The sequence below is a fragment of the Triturus cristatus genome, chromosome 9, assembly GCF_964204655.1.
Source record: "Triturus cristatus chromosome 9, aTriCri1.1, whole genome shotgun sequence".
NCBI classification, from domain to species: Eukaryota; Metazoa; Chordata; class Amphibia; order Caudata; family Salamandridae; genus Triturus; species Triturus cristatus.
Window position 1 is genome coordinate 991,737,500 of NC_140592.1, and position 23,506 is coordinate 991,761,005.

A 23,506-nucleotide genomic window follows, 5' to 3' on the forward strand; every position below is an offset into this window, starting at 1 on the left:
CCCAGATCTGTTGACTGGGTGTGAGTGTTTGATTGGTTCTGATGCTCCGTCCATCACCACCCCCTTTTGTACCATCTGAGCTGGATTCCTCCTCCCACTCAGCAAAGCTCAATCTCTGAGCTACACACATTTCTTGTTGCTGGACTGAGACACTCATGGTCTCAAGCCTCTCGATCTCTAAGTTAAGCTTCCTCATTATCAAGTCATGCTCCATTTGTATTTTCTTTTCTTCCAGAGCCAGCTTTTTGCTTTCCAGCTCCAGTTGCCCATTTAGTTTCGCCATCTCTATCTCATGAGCTCTGGTTTCCTTCCTGTCGGCCAACTCCTCTGGCGACAGGCCTCTGCCCAAGCTAGCGATGCTCTCTGCCTGCTCAATTTCCTCCACTTCATCAGAGTCTTTTTTTGACTCCATCCAGGCCCTCAGCGCCTTGCAAAGATCTACTTTGAGCTTACATCCAACAGTGGGGACTTTGAATTTTCTGCAGAAGCCCTTCAGCAGTGCCTTGGTGTAGCTCTCTAATCTCTCGTCCTCCCATTCCACGTCTTCAGTTTCAGAGATGAGGGATGCTGCCCTTTCCACAACAACTGAACCAGGCATGATTTCTTTAACAACCGGCGATTTCCAGCAAAAATGCGAATTAGAAGTAAGTGGCTGCGCTATTGGTCTGCCTTCACTATGTGGCGTTCACCAATCACTGTGTATGTCTCACAAATGCAAATTCGTAATCCTCACCACTGACCACCAATGTTAGAATCCGGGTTCTCTGGTTGGCACAGGTAGGTACTTATGTCAAGCAGGGAACCTTTCCTCCAGTCAGGGTAGGGGGGGTACACTCCAACAATAACCCCTGCTCACCCTCTAGGTAGCTTGGCACGAGCAGACAAGGCCTATCTCAGAGCGTTTAGGTTAAGCATTTGTGAACACACACACAGTAACTCAGTGACAACCCCACAAATGGACTCCACACTGGGATATATAAAAAATAACACTTTATATATATAGTTTGGGCTTAGCACAAGACCAGATAACGTTTAAACAGCCCACAATACGTATTAGACAAAGAGTTCTTGGTTTTAGCGTAGTTTTAACCCCTTCAGTGCCCATGACGAGCTGGACTCGTCATGGGCTGCGGTGGCGCTGTGCCCATGACGAGTCCAGCTCGTCATGAACTCCGCCCGCTAATGCAAGGCGCGGCACTGGGCGGGGAAAGGGGCGGGCATGCAAGGGGTTAAAGTTCTGTGCGCTTCTTTCCTTTCCGTACGCTTCGTACGCGGTAAAAACTGCTTGGGAACGGGTCTCATATGCACTGTAGGCGCTTCGGGATGAAGCGTACACCCTACGGTGCGAACAGGCACAGTACCTTTATCTTTTGGGAGTTTGTCACGGATGCTGCTGCGCTGACATCAAGCGCAGTGTACGGTGCGTTGTCCTACTGGTGCGATGCGTACTACGGTACGTTAGACCTTGGGCGTGCAGGGCTTCAGGGAACGGTGCGTAGGTACGGTGCTTTCAATGCTCGTCGCGGCGTTCGCGCCGTACCGGGAGATCGGCAATCTTGAGTTGAAATGCTGGACACAAGCGAACAGTACGCTCTGCTCAGGGGAGATGTACGTGACTACCGGACGCACCACAGCCTTTCCAAAGCAGGGGAAAGGACGTACGCTGAGCAGTACGGTTCGTAGGGGATGGAAGCAAGTACGGTTCGCAGTCCTTCCGTTACGGTGCGAGCTATGGCTCGTAGAGGCCTGTTAGTCGCGTTGCTCAGGCCGGACGATACCTTCCTTTGCGGTGCGAGCTACGGCTCGTAGAGGGGCCTCAGACGCTTTGTTCGGGCCGGACAGCGGGATAACAGCTTGCAGGGTTACGCTGGGATCAGCGAGACGTGCGCAGCAGTTCGAGTCGAAGATGTGGGGAAAACGGTCCGTTTTCCAAGGCGATCTCACGGCGGTGAAGTCCACTGGTCCTGGGACTTCGTTCAGGGGGCAAGCTCACTCACAAGCCCTTGGATATCTCTCAGCACAAGTCAAATAAAAGTTTCTTGAGTCTTTTCTTCCTCTTCTTCAGCAGCAAGGCAACCACTGCAGGCCAATCCCCCAGGTCAGGGACAGTACTCCTCCATGCAGCTTTTCCAGTTCCTTCAGGTTGGACAGAGGTTTCTTCTTGGCAGGACAGGCTCTAGTTTCTTAGGAGCAGGGCTCCTACATTTATACCACAAATCCTTTGTTCTCCCAGGCCAGGGGGGCCCTTACCTAGTTCAGTCCAGTTCTGGAGCACTTTTTTGATGCGATGCAGGCTTCTTCTTTCAGGGTGCAGGGCAGAGTCATCAGACGCTCCACAGGGGGCGGAGCCAGCATTGTGGTGGCAGTGCACAGCCCTATTCAGAGTCCAGGTGTACTCCTCCCACCCATCTACCTGCCAATCTTCCTATTCACCACCAGGCGACCGAGCCCTCTGGGTTTCCCCAGCCCTGTTCCTCACACAAGCCAGACAGCAGATACACATCACGCAGAGGCGGGCTGAAATGGTTAGACAAGCAAAGGCCAACTTTCTAAAAGTGGCATTTGTAACCGCAGAATATTAAAATAAACCTTACTAAAAGATGTACCTTATTATTCTGAGTTCAGGCATACTAAACTCGATTTTCTACCATGTTCCCTGGGTCTGTTAGGATCATTGGATGTAACAACCTTAACAGCCCATTCTGGCCTATGAGAACAGGGTAGCCTTACAATACTGAAAACGAAAATGGCTGTAATTCACTATTAGGACATGCCACACACATCAGGGCTTGTCCTACCTTATGCTACAATGTACCCTGCCCTTGGGCCTACCATAGGGGTGACTAACATGAAGTTAAGGGAAGGTTTAGGGACTGGCAAGTGGGTGCACTTGCCAGTCAGCATGTCAGTACCAGACTGCACGCAGGTTCTGCAATGGCAGACCTAGACACATTTTACCAGGCCGCTTCTGTGGGTGGCACAACCAGTGCTGCAAGCCCACCAGCGGTATTTGTATTTACATGCCCTGGCACTCCTGGTGCACTTTACTGGGGTCTGATAGTAAACCAAATAAGCCAATCATGGAATCCAACCAACATATACATTTACAATGGGGAGAGCATATGCACTTTAGCACTGAACAGCAGTGGTAAAGTGTCTAGAGTCATAAAACAACCAACAACAGGTCAGAAAAAATGCAGGAGGGAGGCAAAAGGTTTACGGATGACCCTGCAAAAAGGGCCAAGTCCAACAAGTGTGAATGTGACAGATCATGTGTACGAGTAAGCATGCCGACAACAGGCTCAGCACACCTGCAACATTGAGCATGTGTCTGACTTGTGTGTAAGGTTGTGCATGGCCATCAAGGGTGACTTTGATGGCCATACACAACCTTGCACACAAGTCAGACACATGTGCAATGTTGCAGGTGTGCTGAGCTTGTTGTTGGCATGCTTACTCGTGCACGTGATCTGTCACATTCACACTGCATACTCATGTGCTTTGTGCTGATGAATTGGATATGCGTGGTGATGAGGCAAGGGGGACATTGTGACAACCTCACGCATCACCAAGCAATATGCCCCCTTGCCTGTTCATGCAATGCAGTTCTGTGTACAGCAAGTGAGAAAGCATTGAGTGAGTCTGAATACCGGCAACACATGCAATGTCCCAACTAAGTGACCATGTAGACCGATGGCTGAAAGAGTCATATGACTAAATGCACACATGCTGCAGACTTAACTCATGGGGCAATGGCACACAATGAGCAGGGGGGCAATACCTGCAACACCACAGTACGTGGACAATGCATATCAGCAATGTGTCTCACAAAGTTGTACTGCTTTACTTGTTGTTGTGACAAACTCACACAACCACAATGTCCCCGTAAAGAAGTATGTCAACCAAAGTATGATAACAAGCAAGGATAGCAAAGTTGCCACAAACAATTAAAAAGCCATAAATGGCACACTCAATCATAATGTCAAATTTCACTCATCCACCCCCAAGTGTACACATCTGCCATACTGAAAACAGCATTCCACCTCTATCATCATTTGAGTTAGCCATCACACGATCATGTGCATGTAAACACATCTGGTAAGTCAACTGTGTGATTGAACAAACATCCAGTCATGTTAGTTATCCCCCACACGCAAAGCCTGGCATTGAATTTCCGGAACCAGGACAGCATGTATCATCCATGTCAGCAGCTGCTTGGCACATATACAAATACACATCACCATGCCATTTGCATCTGTTATGAGGGTGGCACTGACAAGGCCTGAGCAACATAAATACGCATCTGAAAATCTACATACTCAAAATCTTGTACCACAAACCAGTAGTGGCCCGTATAGGGCGTGCTGCCGGGCGGTGACATGGGAGGGAGAGGGAGAGGGGCGGGGGGGTAGTAAACACCAGAATACGGATTTCGTTGCGCGCCCTGCATCGCCAAATGCGATGCAGGGTGCGCAACAAAATTCGTTTAATTGATTTAAATGTCTACTTACCTCCATTCATCCGTATTCTGGTGTTTACTACCCCCCACCCTGCCCCTCCCCACGTCACTGCCCGGCAGCACACCCTATACGGGCCGCTACTGCCACACACACACCACATGTGGGGTCAAAGTTGCAGGTAATGGGTGGTGACACTGTCTGATCAGACAGTAACAACAATTGCAATGCATGCTGCACCACACTCAGAATGGGTAATCCAACAGAAGTGCAGTAAGCAATACATGCAAGATTAAACATGACTGACGGAATGCACACAAGACAAATCACAATAGCCAAAGCTACATAGATGCACATGTGTCCTACATAGTTATGTTATATGTTATGTTATAAAAATACTTATACAGCGCTCGTACACCAGGCGGTTTCATGACGCTAACTCTAGAGTGTGTTGGGACCATTGGGTGAAGTTATTCATGAGCCTGCACAAACAGCCATGTCTTGAGCATTTTCCTGAAACTCAAAAGAATATTACTTGACCGAATCTCCAGTGGAAGAGAATTTCACAATTTAGGGGCCAAGGATGAAAACCTGCATCCTCCCTGATGTTTTAACTTGAAGGCAGGGGTGGTTAGTAGCTGAAGGTGAGCTGAACACAGGTTGTGGGAGGGGATATACCTTGATAATAGGCAGTTGATAAATCTAGGGCTCCGGCAGTATAGAGACTTAAAGATTAGGCAACCCGTCTTGAAGGCCGTGCATTGGGAAATGGGGAGCCAGTGGAGTTTTTTTAGTAGAGGTCTGGCACATTGCCATCTTGGTTGCTGGTGGATCAGTCTTGCTGCTTGGTTCTGGACCATCTGGAGTCGTTTGATTAAGAACAGTGGCATGCCAAGGTAGATTGAGTTGGCATAATCTAAGTGTGAGAGTACCATGGCAATCACGACCTGTATCAGTGCTGCGTGGGTAAGAAAATGACTGATCTTCCTGATTTTGTGTAACAGAAAGAAGCAGGTCGAGACCACTGCACCAACTTGGGATCATAGTGAGAGATCATTATTTATGGTGACCCCAAGGCTTTTGACAGAGGTAGAAGGAACAGGAGGGGACCCGAGTTCCGCCGGCCAGTAGTGTGTGCCCTAGAAGATCTGGCTACTCCCTGTCAGAACTTGTTCGGTCTTACATGGATAGAGTTTGAAATGGTGTAGGTCCATCCAGTGCTGGTTATGGAGCATGGTGGCCTGGAATTCCCGAATTGAGTTAGGGGAGTTGTCAATAGTAAAAATTAACTGAAGGTCGTCAGCATAATTGAATGTGGTCACCCTCCTGTCCTTCAAGGACTGGATCAGAGGTAAAAGGTACAGATTGAACAGGTGGGGCGATAATGATGATCCTTGTGAGACCCCACACGTATAGTATTCTAAGGAGCAGTGAATGAGCCTAGGCGTACCGCTTGAGTACTGCTCTCGAGAAAAGAGCCGATCCAGCCGAGGGCTGAGCCCTGGATGCCGGCCTGCTTGACACGGTCTAGCAGGATTTCATGGTTGACCGTGTCAAATGCAGCCGACAGATCTAAAAGCACCAGGGCCTGAGGGGTGCCTCTGTCTGCTTTTTCTCATAAGGTGGGGGTCTAGATATTCAGAGTGTTCCATGAAATTAGACAGACACTTTGCCACATGTGCTTCCAGTACTATGGCCAAGTAGGGGAGCAAGGAGACGGGGAGATAGTTAGATAGTTCTGGGGGTCAGCTCCCGGTTTCTTTAGGAGGGGGACCACTATGGAATCCTTAAATGCCTCAGGGACCTTGCCCTGTGAGAGGGACTCATTCAGAAAGGGCATTATGGTGTGTGGCAGGGCGTAGAGGGTGTCTCTTAAGATATGGGGTGGCCAGCAATCCCTGGGGGATCCGGATTTGACTCTGGACAGCAAGTCCATGAAGGACTGGGTGCTAATGGCCAGGAAGTGATCCAGGGTGAACTGATTCATTATTATGGTGGGGGGAGTCTCAATGGGGCTAGATGTAGGGATACTAGCTTTAATGTTGGAGATCTTTTCCACAAAGTAATTGACAGAGAGTTGCAGAGTTCTTGGTAGGTGTAGGTTTAGGTAGCACTCTCTCCGCATTGGATAGTTCATTGACGATAGAGAAAATTTCCTTCGACCTATTGTGGGACTTTAAAATTATGGTGGAGAAGTGGGCAGCTTTGGCTGCAGAAATGGGTTTTTTGTATTCTTCCCATGCCTGCGAGTAGTGGAGTTTCCCTTCTTTTTGATGGAGAGCAAACTTTTGGTTTTTTAGCTCATTAGAGAACCATTTCTGTGCGTCAGAGCGGCGAGCACGGTTTAGTTATTTTGAGCGGGGCATGCATGTCACTGGCCGCTAGTAGCCAGGCTGAGATATTTGCTTCTGCGAGATCGATATCAGGATTGAGAACAGGGGCTGAGCTAGCCAAGGAGTCCTGGAATTCCCGTTTATTAAGGGCACTCTATTTCCTGATCATGCCTCCCTCTGCCGTGGGGGTCTTACTACTGATTGGATTCTTTGCTGTTAATTTTATTAGGTGGTGATCCGACCATATACATGGCAAGATCGTGGGCACAGATACTGTGAGGTTTGTGGTCCAGACTTGGTCCAGTGTGTGCCCTTTGATGTGAGTGGCTGAGGATATATGGTGAGTGATATGAAGGTTGGTTAGTAGGTCAGTCAGTTCATCAGAATGAGGCCCACGTTGAACGTCGTTGCACCAATAATTCAGATCACCTATTAACAGTATTTCAGCATAATTCGTAGCAAGGTTAGCTATTTGTTCACTCAGCAAAAGACGGAATAAGGGCATGTGCTCCAGGGGCCTGTAGACAAGGACGCAGATGAGTGGGCCAGAGCTAGAATCTAGTTTAATGACCATATTATTCACTGCGGGGAGACTTAAAAGGGGAATGGTAGTGAATTTATGGTCTTTATGGATGATCGCAGCTACTCCACCACCCGTTTTTCCTGGAGGTCGATTCACATGTAGAATGTAGTAGTCATGTGGTAATGCTGCTAGCATATCAGGGGTGGAGTTGGGATTTAACCAAGTTTCCGTAACCAGTAAGATGTCTGGTTTTTCAGACATTAGGAGCAGGAAAATATCCATCTGGTGCTTGACTAGGGAACGGGTATTAAGATAAAATATGCGTAATACTGTATGTTTCATTTGGGCAGAGCTAGGTGCCCGAGGAGTGTGGAGGATGGGTGCCGGTAATTCAGCGCAGGATCTCCATGCTTGAAGAATACCCATGAGGCTTAGGTGCTTGAGGATGGAAGGGTTGGGTGGGAGTGCCTGCTGAGCGAGTTTCCTAAGTTCCTCTGAGGAGTATTTGAGGATTTGGGCATGGATTGTGGCCCGTCAGGGCGCTGAGGGGCGCAGACGGGCTTGCCTTTGCAGCCCCGTTGAAAAAGCAAGTAGGCTCTCATTGCCAATGTGCCAAAAGGGGGCCCTACTCACACATAACTAATCTTACACAAAACACATGCACATGTGCAGTACCCTGAAAAGCTGCAGGTCTGTGAGCCACACTTTCAAGGCAAGTGACAGGGCAGGATGAATAGCATGCCTGCAGGACAAACATATTTACATGCTGCAGGACACCTCACTAATGTGGCGGAGTGTGGACCACATCCTTAAAGGAGCAGGTCACACTCTGACATATCCTTCTGTACACACAACCCCTGACGTGAACAAGACATTTGATGACCTACTATGCACAAGTGACCAAGACACCTAATCACCACAGCTTTCAACATCTCTGCATTGTACATTCACAGAAGTCAAAGGCTCATTGCCTGAAAGGGACAAGGGGCAGTAAATCAAAAGCAGCAGGTGCCACTATCACACACTGCAGTGCACACACATACAAATCTGAGTACATCAACATTGACTACTAGGTGTTACAAACTGCATCACTCCCACAACTGAACAGAGGACACAACAGGTAGCGTTTTTGTGTAGACACTGTCAAAACACATTTGTCATATTGGTAAAATGTGAAAGACAGTGTACAAGTACAACCTCACATCCGTGATGTCCTTGAAATTATCACCATCCTGCAAAACATATGCTTCTTGTGCAAAACAGTCAGAATGTACAGTCTCACGCAGTCTGTTTGTAAAGTCAACAAATGCATGCTCCTACATGTAACACACTGTTAAACTGTATCTCCCATACAAATTGCAGAGGGAGAGACAACACCTCCTGGACAGCAGAATGACCGACTCCTCACCGATGACTTGGACGATTACCCCACCATCAAACAGGAGGAATTCCTACAGATGCTGGACTCCCTTGGCATACAATCTACAGGGGCAGGGCAACCCAGCAGCATTGCGCCAACCCCACCCCCTGCACAAACCAACCAGCAACAAGCACCTTCCACCACAGCTGCATCTCAGGATCTTGAGGACCCATATCAGGCTTTTCACCGCCATGTGCTTGAGGTCCAGCCGGAGACGCGTGACCAGGTGCGGGTGGGGTTTGAGAGCCTGAAAGCCACAATGGACAACATACGTGGGTGTCTGAGTCCCATCAGGGAACACATGCAGAGGATGACAGACATCCACATCCTGCTCAATGCTCTCCAACACTCCCTGGATGACATTGCTGGAGTCATGATTCAGAGAGTAGACCAACTGACTCAGCAGGGTGGCTCCAGTAGTGTCAGCGCAGATTTGTCCCGACTTGACCGGATAATGGAGAGCAGGGAGCGGAGGGAAGAGCAACAGATGGCTGCCACGTCTGCACACCAGCGCAAGGTAGTTGGTATCTACCAGGCCCTGCATGTGCTCGTCACCTCAGTGCTGCCCCAAGGTCTGGCGCCAATTGTTGCTGCTGCTGGTGTCTCCACATCCTCAGCTCCGCCCCCTGATGTGTCCGTGCCTCACAGTGCTGCACCCACCATACCACCACCCACATGTGAGCCACATGACACATCACAGTACGAAGATGAGGATGATTGTGCCATACTGGTAAGGAGACAGCAGAGCAAACATTGACGCCAAAAGGCCTGTTTTACCTTGGTTCTGTTCTTACTATCATGCCACTGTACTTCCTCTTCCATTGTCTTCCAATGTCCCCCAACACTCACCTTGGACCTACACATGGACTTCCATATCTGTTTTTTTCTTGACAATGACACTGCAAACTCCGCCTCTTTCCTTGGATCTGTCACTCCCAAAGGACTCTGTCTGCGACTCTAACAGTCATCCACGCAATGTTGGGTTGTATGGGCAAGCACTGGTCCAGTCTTCCCCCTTGTACTGTAAATAAAATTATCCAATTTACACAGATGCGTGTTTACATGACCAATCAAGTATTGCACTCAGTAAATAATTTATGGACTGTGAATCCACAAGAAGGTCCACCAAGGGAAATACGAGCAATGTACATGTGTTACCTGACACGGATAGGCAGTGAGATGAGCGTGTGTAAAATTTCTGTGCCCTCATTGATCAGATACCACAATCTAGCAATATACCAACTTTGACCCACGTCCATTGAGGAAATAGGCATGTGTGATAACAGGCACATGTCTGTTGCAGGACACAAGTAGTGTCACCCTGAACGATTGCAAACCATAAGCTCCTGGCATATCTACTTACACTCGACGTGGTGTACAAAGCTTGTTGTGATGTTGCGCATTGCATATCACATCCCTAGATGTTGCACGCCAGATTCACATTGATGAGGAGACCTAAGGGCACATGTCTAACATACATATATGGAACAACAAAGACCGTCTCACTGAAGTTGAGTTTACAATAGTGCCTACAGTCAAAGTGCAAAGCGTCAGTCAGCCCCTACCTGTGCACAAACAATGCCTTACAAATTTTGAGCCCTCTCATGCTGCGTTCACTGTGAGCATATTGGCCAATGTGTCCACGGATGTCTGTTGAACTGCACTTAGCATATAGTCTGATTCAGTGGCAACATTTCAAGGGTGTCATCACTATGAGCCAATGCCAAAAGTAACAGCTGGGACGAGTGGCTATGACACTGTTAGTACAGGGAGCAATGCAACATGTCACCACTTGTGTGCAGCAGAACAGTGTGCGTGCAACAAAACGTCATCTGTGACAAAAGCATAACTTAACTAATTAAGGGAGTCACAAAAGGAAGATAGTAGAAGTTAAGTCAGTATACCTAACAGTGCAACTCCTAAATGACATTTGTGAATAACCTCAATTGTAAAGTCATAACTCATTCTCACATAACTCATGTGAATCACAAACACTGTTGTGCCATGTGACGTTACCAATGGATACACAAATGACCTACATCATGCATGGCATGGAGATTGAGCGTCCATGCACGGGAACATGTAAGGCAAAGCAAGCACCACGCATCAAGTGTGCCAAGACCTGTGCAATGTAGATGAACTCAGAGCCCGGGGCATCTGATATGCATGTGTTTGTCGCTATATGTGGTAACCGGTGCATTGCATACATCCATCTCCATGATGGATAACTGTAGCAACTTCAATATACTCACAATGCAATGTCCCTACGTTGTGTTGTAAATGCGCAACAATGCGCAGTAACACTCTTTACATCACACTTAAGATGTAGAACGTCACAAAAAACTGTCCCTAGGCTAGGCCGTAAACCATACTTGCCAATCTGTCAGCCATGCAAGTTCACTGTGCTCACATCTAAGGTATCCTGACACAATCCATCCTGCTAAGTAACAGGTCATGAACATAGTTACACATTCAAGGATTTGTTCAGTGATGGTATGAGTTGCATACAATTGAACAAGCCCCACTCCCCCACATCATCCCTGACATAAGTGCAAGCAGAAATCAAAAAGAACATTATTTATTGAACAATATAAAATATTTAAATTTACTACACTACCACTAATCACTAATACTAACACTAAATCTAAACTAACTATAAATATATTAGTTAACTTAACTCTCTAGCCTAACTAATCCTAAACACGCAACAACATTAAAGACATCAACCCCCCATCCAAAGGAGAATTAAACTTATCCCAAAATACCATAAAATTGTTTTAAAAAAAACAAAATTAGTTAAAATCTACCACTAAATAGGCCTACGCTAAAACTACTCTTCCTAAAACTTACAAAACTGCCCTAACACTAACTAACATTAAAACATAAACATGGTGGGAAGGGAGAAGAGGGGGATGGGGGCCAACATGGGGAGTAATCACTCCAGTCCAAGGTGTGTCCGAATGTCATGCAAGTTCCTGTTAAGGTACAACAATTCTCGCTGAATGTCCAAGAGCAAGGAATTGTTCGCAGTGATCATCCTCCTGTCCGTGGCATTAAAATGCTCCACGTGATCCGCAGGTGCAGGTGGTATTGGCACTTGGGCGGGGGTGGTCGGAGGGGGAATGACAGGCTGAAACACCACACTGGCACCAGAGGGTATGGGGATGGGCTGGCTGCCGGTTTGTCCATAATCCTGCAACGCTGTCAGGGCTCACGGGAGGTTTCCTCCTCGCAGCCCTGTTTTTGCCATTACTTCTACTTCCTCCTTTCAGCCAAGAATGGGTTGTTCCCAGAGTTGGCGAGTGTGCTGGCAATGTTGGTCATCTAAGATGGCTGCCAGCACACTCGTCGGTTAGCAGTCTAGCTTTCCATCCCTTATTTGAGAAGCTCAGGTGAAGCGCGCTCTAACATTCCAAGGCGCACTTCACCGAGAGTTTCACCCGCTACAGACCTACCTTGTTTACGTCGTGGAAGAGTTAGTCAGGGAGCGTTTCGGAAGTCATCGGTCTACATGCGTCGGTTCCTTTCCTGACTAGAAGACCAACAGGTTAGTGAGAAAGTTACGCGCATGCCTACGAGAGCAGTGTAGACAGTGCGCATGATTAAAAGGGATTAGTGTGACAGGAATCTTTTGTGTAAATGCGCAGGACAAGGGAACAGTGTTCCGTTAGAGCAACGCTGCGCTAAATAGAATAAAAAAGTAACCAGGAAAAGTTTAATTGTGACTGCGCAGGTCTGAGTAAGTAGCGTACGCATAAAATAACGCTACACCTGGGCAGTACTCCGGCAACAAAGTCAAAAAGAATAGTAAAAGATAATTGGGAAATGTTTCTATCTTAGTAACTGTGGATTTAAACTTCGTCCTAAAACTGAAGTACACTTGTGAATTTGAGCTAGTACTTTTTAGAATCCGGGTTCTCTGGTTGGCACAGGTAGGTACTTGTGACAAGCAGGGAACCTTTCCTCTAGTCAGGGTAAGGGGTTACACTCCTAAAATAACCCCTGCTCACCCTCTAGGTAGCTTGGCGCGAGCAGACAAGGCTTATCTCAGAGCGTTATAGGTTAAGCATTTGTGAACACATACAGCAACCAAGTGACAACACTACAAATGGACACCACACAGGTTTTTATATTAAAAATAAGGATTCTTTATATAGAGTTACCACAAGACCATTAAACGACAAAAATACACAATACTGTTACTTTAGATGGTAGAAGTTTGCTTAGTTCTCTTAAGTTCTTAATTGCGAAACTTTAAGTCAATGTACCTTAGATGCAACACGCAGGGCAACGAAAGTGTTGCAACGATGCTGATGCGATGAAGTTTGTGGTGCAAAGAAATAAAGACGTGAAGATCTTCCAGATGCGTTACGCTTCTCCGATGTTGCGAGAAGACTCGACTCGATGCGTCAGCTACAGCGGTGTCACCCCTTTACGCGATGCGACGACAGCGGCCTTGGCAGCGGCACTCTTCTCCGACGTTCGCGAGACGCTTCTGCTCGATGCGATGCGGCAGCGGCGTCACCCCTTTACGCGATGCGACGACAGCAGCTCCGACGGCGGCACGCTTCTCCGTGGATGCGAGGCGCTTTTCTTGATGCGATGCAATGCGACAACTACGATGGCTGCGATGGCGACACGTTTCTTCCTTGATGCAAGATTCTTCTCTTGATGCGGTGCAATGCGTCAGCTACGATGGCTGCGATGGCAACACGCTTCTTCGGCGTTGCGAGACACTTCCGGAATGATGCGAGACGCTTCCGCTCGATGCGATGCTGCAGCGGGGACACCCATTGCGAGATGCGACGACAACAGCTCCGACGGCGGCACGCTTCTCCTCCTTGAGTCACGCTTCCAGCTCCTTGCGACACGCAGTCCCTCAGAAGGCCCAACAACAGCAGCAGGCACTTCCAAAAGACTCTGGGGAGCTGGGGGTGAAGTCCACTGGTCCTGGGACTTCGTTCAGGGGGCAAGCTCAGCACAAGCCCTTGGAGATCTTTTAAGCACAAGTTGAATTAAAGTCTTTGTAGTCTTTTCTCCTCTCCTTTCAGCAGCAAGGCAACCACTGCAGGCCAATCCCCCAGGTCAGGGACAGTACTCCTCCTTACAGTTTTCCCAGTTCCTTCTCCTCAGGCAGAGGTTCTTCTTGTCAAGCAGGATCTAATTTCTTGGGAGCAGGGTCCCAATACTTATACCCCTATGTTCCTCTGGGGTAGACGGGCCTTTGCCCAGTCCAAACCAGTTCTTGAGCACTTTGTTGACATGACTCTGCCTTTCTATTCAGGGTGCAGGGCAGAGACATCAGCCGCTCCACAGGAGGTGGAGCCAGCATTGTGGTGGCAGAGCACAGCCCTATTCAGAGTCCAGGTGCACTCCTCCCACCCATCTGGATGTCAATCTCTCTATTCACCACAAGGCTACCTAGCCCTGCCCCTCTGGGTTTCCCCAGCCCTGTCACTCACACAAACCAGACAGGCAGATACACATCATAGCAGAGGCGGGCTGAAATGGTTAGGCAAGCAAATACCAACTTTCTAAAAGTGGTATTTGCAAACACACAATATTAAAATAAACTTTACTAAAAGATGTATTTTATTATTCTGAGTTCAGGCATACTAAACTCAATTTTCTACCATGTTCCCTGGGTCTGTTAGGATCATAGGATGTAACAATTCTCACAGCCCATTCTGGCCTATGGAGAACATGTAGCCTTACAATAGTGAAAAACGGAAATGGCTGTAATTCACTATTAGGACATGCCACACACATCAGGGCTTGTCCTACCTTATGCTTACAATGCACCCTGCCCTTGGGACTACCATAGGGGTGACTAATATGAAGTTAAGGGAAGGTTTAGGGACTGGGAAGTGGGTGCACTTGCCCAGTCAGCATGACAGTACCAGACTGCACGCAGGTTCTGCAATGGCAGACCTTAGACACATTTTACTAGGCCGCTTCTGTGGGTGGCACAACCAGTGCTGCAAGCCCACCAGCAGCATTTGTATTTACAAGCCCTGGGCACTCCTGGTGCACTTTACTGGGGTCTGACAGTAAACCAAATAAGCCAATCATGGAATCCAACCAACATATACATTTTAAATAGGGAGCACTTGCATTGTGGCACTGGTTGGCAGTGGCACAGTGCTCTGAGCAGCTAACACCAGCAAAACACATGAGGCACAGCGACAAAAAGTGGAAGGGAGACTCACGCCAAGGTGCCAGGTCTAACAGTACTATTACCTAGTAACTACCTATAAATATCCTCTCGGCATTAGTTAAAAAACAAAATAAACTTTGCGACAAAAGTAGCTAGCTTGAAAAGAGAGATAGGAGTTTAAAAGGTATTAAGTCCCCAAGAACAGCGCAAATCTTAAAAGGGAAAGATAAAGCTAAAGCATCCAGACCATTAAGAACCAGAGAGCAAGAATTTAGAACACTTACCTTGTGAAGAAGAATTTAGGAGGAAGCTAAGAAGTTAACAAGCCAGCAATCCAGCATCATCTGTGAGAAGAAATAAATAAAGATTAATAAAAGCTTCCAGAATCACTTATACAAGAGAAGAGAGGCAAGCCCATAGAAGACCGCTGGTAAGACAAAAATCCTTAAATAAAAATTCTTGTAAATACTAGAACATAGCAACGGAATAAAGAAAGGTTTAGAAACAGTTTAAAAGTAATGCTTTAATTTGCAGCCTAAACGAAGAAAAAAGGCAGAGCCAGAGAACAAGAAGAGTACGGGCAGTCTCTTCTTTCTTTTCCAATTCTCCTTTTCACCCTTATTACTTACCTGCTAGATTATAGAAAAGATCAGCTGGGGCGTAGTTAGGGGAGCGTTGGGAAAAGGCGTCATTCTGCTCCCGTGTGGCACTAGAGAATTGAGTCCTGACAGAGTGAAGTGCCCAAGTAGGCATTAGCACCCGAGCAGAATGACAGAAGAATTTGACTTAAAAAATTTAGGGGAAATTCTAGGGAACATACAAAGAAGTTTAGAAGCCGTAAGAGAAGAAAATCAGATACTTAGACAGGAAGTAATAAACCTTAAGATGGGTGAAACAGGCTCTAGAACTAGTCACAAAACCTTCACATTTGAGAACCCAAGCCCAAATACTAGTTCTTCAGTCTTGACCCCCACACAAGTGATTCACTCTTTGTCTACCGTAATACCTCTCGCCCCACTAGAACGATTTCATGGGGAATCACAGAAAGCGCAAACCTTTATCACTCAGTGTTCCTTGCATTTCATGTGTAGACCAACAATTTTTCCCGATGCACAGTCTCGCGTAGCGTTTATACTGTCATATCTAAGCGGTGACGCAGCCTCTTGGTCTATGCCCTTAATCACCACAGACGACCCAATTCTTTACAACTTAGAAGATTTCAAAAAATAATTTCTACGGATATTCGACAGAAGAAAAGCCTCGCAGGCCACAGATAATGAACTATTAGAATTAAAGCAAGGAAGCCGAGAATTGGCTACTTATCTTGCCCAGTTCAATAAGCTAGTTGTGGAGACACCCTGGCCAGAAAACAAGAGAGCGGCAGTCTTTTACCGCGGTCTACGAGATGAATTAAAAGATGCTCTGTCACAGATTCCCAATCGCCCCACAGAAATATCAGCTTTAGTGGATTTGGTGCTGGAAATAGATTTTCGACTAAATGAATGAAAAGGCGAAAGAAAGAAGGAGTTCCGACCAAGCGTTCCACGAATGAAAACAGAAACAACACGTGTTGCTGAAGGATCTGCAGGGGTAGAACCCATGCAAATTGGTGCAATTTGTGGACCTTTGTCCAAAGAAGAAAGAGAGAAAAGGCGACAGAATAAACTTTGCATGTACTGTGGTGGAAGTGGACATTATGTCAAAACCTGTCAAAAAAGACCGAAGACTCCGATGAAGGAGAAGTAAAACTTGCAGCACCACCAGTGGTGGGAGTTGGGCTGGTGGATGCAGGTGAAAAGACAACTCCAGTGAATCATCAATTAGCTAACACTTTGCAAGTTTCTTCACCACGTCTAACACTATCAGTAACCTTGAAATTTAGAACTGTGGTGATAGCTGCAGTCACAATAATGGTAGATTCTGGGGCGACTGGCAACTTCTGTGACCTGAAATTTGCCAAACATATTGGGTTACTGTCAATAAGGAAAGAAAAAAGCGAAAGAGTACGGGCCGTGGATGGTACAGAGTTAACTTCTGGTCCTATCACCAATCATACTGAACCAGTGTGTATGAAAACTATGAATGGACACCAAGAAATTTTACAATTTAACCTCATAGATGCTCCACAATTTCAGTTAATCCCAGGCTTGCCCAGGTTAACTGAACACAATCCGTCAATAGATTGGGCCTCCCGAACGATTCAGTTGAATTCTGAATATTGCATTAAACACTGTTTTGAAGAACAAACATTTCAATCTGAGCCCAGTGTAGCTTCTCGACTTTGTGAAAATGGAGTCTCAGTTTGTTCAATTCAGACGAGTGAGTTACCAGAAGAATTACAGGATTTTGCAGATGTCTTCGATGAAGTCCAACCAGAGAAATTACCTCCACACAGATCGTACGATAGTAGAATGGATCTGGAACCCGGAGCGAATCTGCCGTGTAGCAGAGTTTATGCTTTGACTGAAAAAGAAAATCTACATCTAAAAGAATATTTAAGAAAAAATTTGGAAAATGGCTTTATTAGGCCATCACAGTCCCCAGTGTCGTCTCCACTTTTCTTTGTTCCTAAGAAGAACGGAGATCTCAGAACTTGCATAGATTACAGAGGAATTAACAGAATAACGGTTAAAAATCGTTACCCATTGCCTCTAATTTCAGTGCTCATTGATCAAGTAAAAGAAGCCAAAGTTTACACCAGATTGGATTTGCGGGGGGCCTATCATTTAGTTCGTCTTAGAGAAGGAGACGAATGGAAAACTGTATTTAGAACACGGTACGGCCTCTATGAATATTTGGTAATGCCCTATGGATTGTGCAATGCCCCAGCTGCATTCCAATATTTTATTAACGATGTCCTGAATGATTTCATCGATCAATGTGCTATAATATACATTGATGACATCTTGATCTACTCCACTACTGAAGAAGAACATTTACAACACGTTCGCGCTGTCTTGCAACGTTTAAGAGAGAATTCCCTCTACGTAAAACAGGAGAAATGTCTGTTTAAAACTGATACTGTGGAGTTCCTTGGCTTTGTCCTATCGCCTGCCGGTATCAAAATGGACCAACAAAAAGTACAAGCGGTGATGGATTGGAAATCTCCCACAACAATAAAGGAGGTGCAAAGCTTCATTGGGTTCTCCAATTTCTATCGACGATTTATTCATGATTTTTCTCAAAAAATCCTTCCCCTCACACGATTATTGAAGAAAGGAGTATCATTCACATGGTCGGAAGAAGCAGAAGCAGCATTTAATTCGCTAAAGAAGAGTTTCACCTCAGCTCCAGTTTTGTTACATGCAGACCAGACTGAACCATTTTTTGTTGAAACTGATGCTTCTGACTCCGCTATTAGAGGTATTCTATCTCAACGCCACAAAGATACTGGACAATTACATCCAGTAGCCTTTAGGTCACGCAAATTGAATCCAGCGGAATGTAACTACACCATCACTGAAAAAGAACTTTTAGCTATCAAGGATGCTTTTAAAGACTGGAGGCATTACTTGATGGGTGCTAAACATACTGTGACAGTTTTCACGGACCATCGCAATTTAAACTTTTTACGTTCTTCCCGCACACTGACTCCACGTCAATTGCGTTGGTCGCTTTATTTTGCAGATTTTGATTTTGTTATCACCTTTCGACCTGGAGTAAAGAATGGAAAGGCAGACGCTCTCTCCAGACTGGATACAGACACCCAAAGGGTAATCGTCGATAATCAACCTATAATTCCTCAAGATAAATGTATTGGCACTATTACCCAGAGCTCCTTCACGGATCAAATTCAACAAAGTATGACTACCACTGACATGGAAACATGGGCCGCAGAAAATTCACAGCGTACCATTCAGAATGGTTTGCCGTATCAGGATTCCGCTCTGTTTTTGCCTACGAAAGCAATCCAAGAACAGGTAATGAAAGAATGTCATGACGATCCGATGGCTGGGAATAAAGGTATATTGAAGACAGAGGAATTACTCAAGCGCAGTTTTTGGTGGCCCAACATGTGTCGAGACATCCGTCAGTACGTTTTGGGGTGCGAGATCTGTGCACGGGGAAAATCCGATAGACCGGCCCCTAAGGAACTTTTGCAACCTTTGCCAACACCCCCCTACCCTTGGCACACTGTGTCTTTAGCTCTCATAGTGGACCTGCCCTCCTCTCAGGGGTTTGACACCATCTTAGTATGTGTCGACATTTTTAGTAAAATGACACAATTCATACCCCATAAAGGTACTCCTACAGCAAAGCAACTTTCCCAACTTTTTAATCATAATATCATCCGCCTCCATGGTATTCCAAAGATTTTGATTACCGACAGAGGTTCACAATTCCTGTCCCACTTCTGGAAAGCCTACACCAAGGGTCTTGGTATTGACAATCGCTGTTCTACTAGTTTCCATCCTGAAACCGATGGTCAAACTGAGAAAACCAACCAAGAATTGGAACAATATCTCCGACTTGGCCTGATTTCCTCTGGACGGCTGAGTACGCTCACAATAATGCCCACAATGTGTCCACTGGTTACCCGCCTTTCCTTATGAATTATGGTAGACACCCCCATTCCCAGATAGACTTTGCAAATGTGGATGCTCTAGCGGTACAGGATCTTGCCCGACATTTAACTAGAATCCATCACACAGCCACACAAAATTTGTCATCAGCTAAAGAAAACTACAAATATTTTGCAGATTTAAAACGTAGACAACATCCTGATCTCTTTTTTTATTTTTTTTTTTATTTATATTTAAAAGAAATTTTCATACCAGATATAACGATATAGCACAGCATAGGGTTCGACAATTAATAATCAATGAAAATGTACAATTCAATAATTATAAACAATATATAGCTTCAATACAGCCATTATCACAATTTCATTTTTAAGAATAACATCCAAGCAATCAAATCATATTCAGCCCCCATATTTACACCACATGTTCTTTCCATCTCCGTATTGGATCCCAAATTCTCAGACCTAGTTGCTTCCCCCTTCAACCTTTCCGTTCGTAAATCCCTTTTTCTAAATTATAGGCAAACAACAAGTTGGCCAACCATTGATTCATGGTGGGAGCAACTTTGTCACGCCAGGCTCTTGCTATTAACAACCGAAAAACTGCCATAGCAATAAAGACAAACTCTTGACAAGTAGCCTGACCATCTGTTACTATTCCCAAAAGAAGCACCGTAGGTGTAATTTTAATTTGAATACCTAGATGTCTCACTAGAAATCCCTCTACCTCCCTAATCAAAGTAGCCAATTGAGAACAAGTGGCAAAGATATGGATTATATCCGCCTGTAAGTGATTACACCGTGGACAGTCTGTCCCTAAGGTGCCACCCCATTGCGCAATTCTAGCTGGTGTATAATAAAGAAAATAAATAGTTTTATAGTGCTGTGATTGTAATGGTGCTGAACATAAAACCGTATGGCCAAGAGCCAGTGATTCCTGAAACCAAGCCGCTTCAATGCCTAACTTCGTAGCCCACTTAGTACCATATTTAACAAGATCATCTTTCTTAGTAGTAAGAAGGCAAGCATAAAAACTACGTATATTGCAATCTCCCCCTTTCTCGATCATATCCAATATTTCATTGTTTTTAAACCCTATCATCCCTCCGCGCTTGGTATTCAGAAAACTTCTGACCTGTAGATATTTGAAAAAAGTCCTTGTATCTATGTGAAATTTGGTAACTAAATCCGCAAATTGCACAATACCGTCCAGTCCAACAATATCCCCTATCCTCCTGATCCCATTGTGTTCCCAGGATGTAAAAATTGAGTCTGCAAATATATCTCCTGGCCAGGATTTATTCTTAAACAAGCGGGTATATCTGTTGTATCTACCCAATCCAGATCTTTTCAAAAAAGCTGACCAGATGTTAACAGCAGCAATGACTGTCTTAAACCTTGTTCTTTTAAAGTATGCAAAGTCCGTGCAATTTAAGAAACAGTTCTCCGCCTCCGCCCCCAAGACTATAGAATAAACTTCAGTTGATATTTTGGAGATTCTAGGATGCTCCCCTCCACCAATTAATCCCTGCATATATTGCAGTGCGGTAGCCAGATAGTATAGCCTAAAGTCGGGGGCGCCCCACCCACCTCTAGCCCTTGGAAGAGTCATGAATCTGTACGCTCTCCTAGTCTTTCCGTGAGCCCAAATGAATCTATTTAGTACCAATTCCAAAGTCTGAAACCATTTTGCACCAAAAAACAGAGGTATTGCGCGAAACAGGTATAAAAATTTGGGCAATACAATCATTTTGATAACGTTTGTGCGTCCTAATAGAGAAAGGTGCAGATTATTCATCCTATCAAGATCTGATTTTAGTCTCGCCATTAATGGAGTTATATTCTGCTCAACCACCTTCTCCAAATCTGCCGAAATTTCTATACCTAGATAGACTGCCGAGCTAATCATCCTGTAATCATTACATATGACATATGAATTTTTTACTATTTGTGTTTTCGTTTTATTGAGGCTATACCCTGAGACCTGACCAAAATCCCGAGCTTCTAATTCTACTGCGCACATAGCAAGAGTAGGATTAGCTGTAATGATTGCAACGTCGTCCGCATATGCCTGCACCTTAATATGCAAATTATTGACTATTACCGGTGGGATATTAACGTTGGCAACAAGCCTACGCAGAAGAGGGTCCATATACAACGCAAATAAGAGAGGGGAAGACGGACACCCTTGCCTAGTCCCCCTTTCTATTTGAACTATGGATGAGTGGCCACTGTTAACTCTAATTCTGGCAAAGGGTTTATTATATAAGGTCTGGATGGCTCTAATATAATCCTCGCCAAACCCAAACCACCTCAAGACAGACCATAAGAAATCCCAAGAGACCCTATCAAATGCCTTTTCGGCGTCCAAAAACAACACTGCCAGAGGGTCTCTTGGGATCTCCACGGCATCAAATAGCGTAAGCACCTGCCTAATATGTTGAGTGGTACCCTTTCCTGGAATGAAGCCGTGCTGTATAGGGCTAACAAGGGACTCGATTATAGTCGCCAATCTCTTTGCCAACACTTTCGAATAGATTTTAACATCTGAATTCATTAGAGTGATGGGTCTATAAGATGAAGCTGCCAGAGGATTTTTGCCTTTTTTCAAAATGACTATAATATCTGCTCCTCCCCAAGACTTAGGGATAGAGGCCCCTATCTGCGCCTGAAGCATAGTAGATAGAAGTATATCGCCTAATATGTCCTTGAATGCTCTATAAAATTCAACTGGGATTAAATCCGGGCCCATGGCTTTACCGGGAGGAAGATCGATGAGTGCACCCAAGATTTCTTCCAGATTGAATGGGGCTTCTAGCTGCTCCTTATCTTCCTCAGACAGAAATGTTGGCTGAATATTATCGAGATAGTGTAAGATCTGACCCAAATCTAAAACCTTATCTGATCTATATAAATCTACGTAGAACTGCCTAAACACTTCTCTTACCCCGTCTGAATCCGTAATCATATTACCCTGAGCATCTGTAATCTTCTTGATCTCCGCCGCTGAGGCTTTTTGTCTAGAGCGGATAGCCAAAAGGTGCCCCACTCTTTCGCTCATCTCGTAAGCATTCTCTCTGTTTAATAAGTATCTAGCAGCTGCCTTAGTAGCAATATTTTCACAGACCCTTACCTTTAAACAGATTAATTTTACACTCAGCTACTCAACAGATCTTTGGGCCTGTATTGCTAAATAAAGTTCTTCTTCCGCTTTAGTTATTTCCATTGTTAATTCATTAAACATTGCCCTCTCCTTTTTCTGTTTGTGCAGTGAGTAGCTCATCGTCTCTCCCCGTATGCCCGCCTTAAAGGTGTCCCATTCAATCCCAGAGTCTACCGACCCTCTATTAATTTCCCAGAAGTTCTTAATCCAGGAATTCATATGAAGAATATAGGCTTCCTCCCTTAAAAGAGCCCTTTCGAAAGTCCAAGCGGAGAACTTCCCCTGCTGACAGCCCATTTTAATAGTTAGGATCAGAGGGTTATGATCGGATATGATCCGAGGGTGTCTCTCTATTTGTGACCTATACAGCAAAGAGTTGGATATAAAAAAATAATCTAATCTTACCAAAACCCTATGGGGAGCAGAAAAAAAAGTACTGCCATCTAAAAAGGGGTGAGTAGCGGCCCACATGTCAATCAGTGAATTGTGTACTAAGAGATCCTCTAGAGCCCTAAAAGATCTTTTCTTTCTGCCAGTGTATCCCGTAGCCCCGACCTGAGAGTGAATATTAAAGTCCCCACAACAAATAATCGGTACAGGCCACAAAGCCAACTCTGTATCCAAAAACTGGAGCATTTCAGGGTCATCTTCGGTGGAGCCATAAACTGAAGCCAACGTGAACTTCTCCCCTTTAAATATAACTTCCAATAATACCCACCTACCCCACTGATCTTCTTTTTTCCTGACTAATATTGTATCTCTGTTTCTGCCTAGAACCGCTACTCCCCTCGTTTTAGTCCCCTGTTTAGTATTAGCCAGTAGGGAGAACCCCAATTGTTCCAGGAGAAACCCCCTAGACCCCTCTATATGTGTCTCCTGGAGACATACTAGATCCAATTTCATTGCTTTCAATAAAGACGACACTCGCATT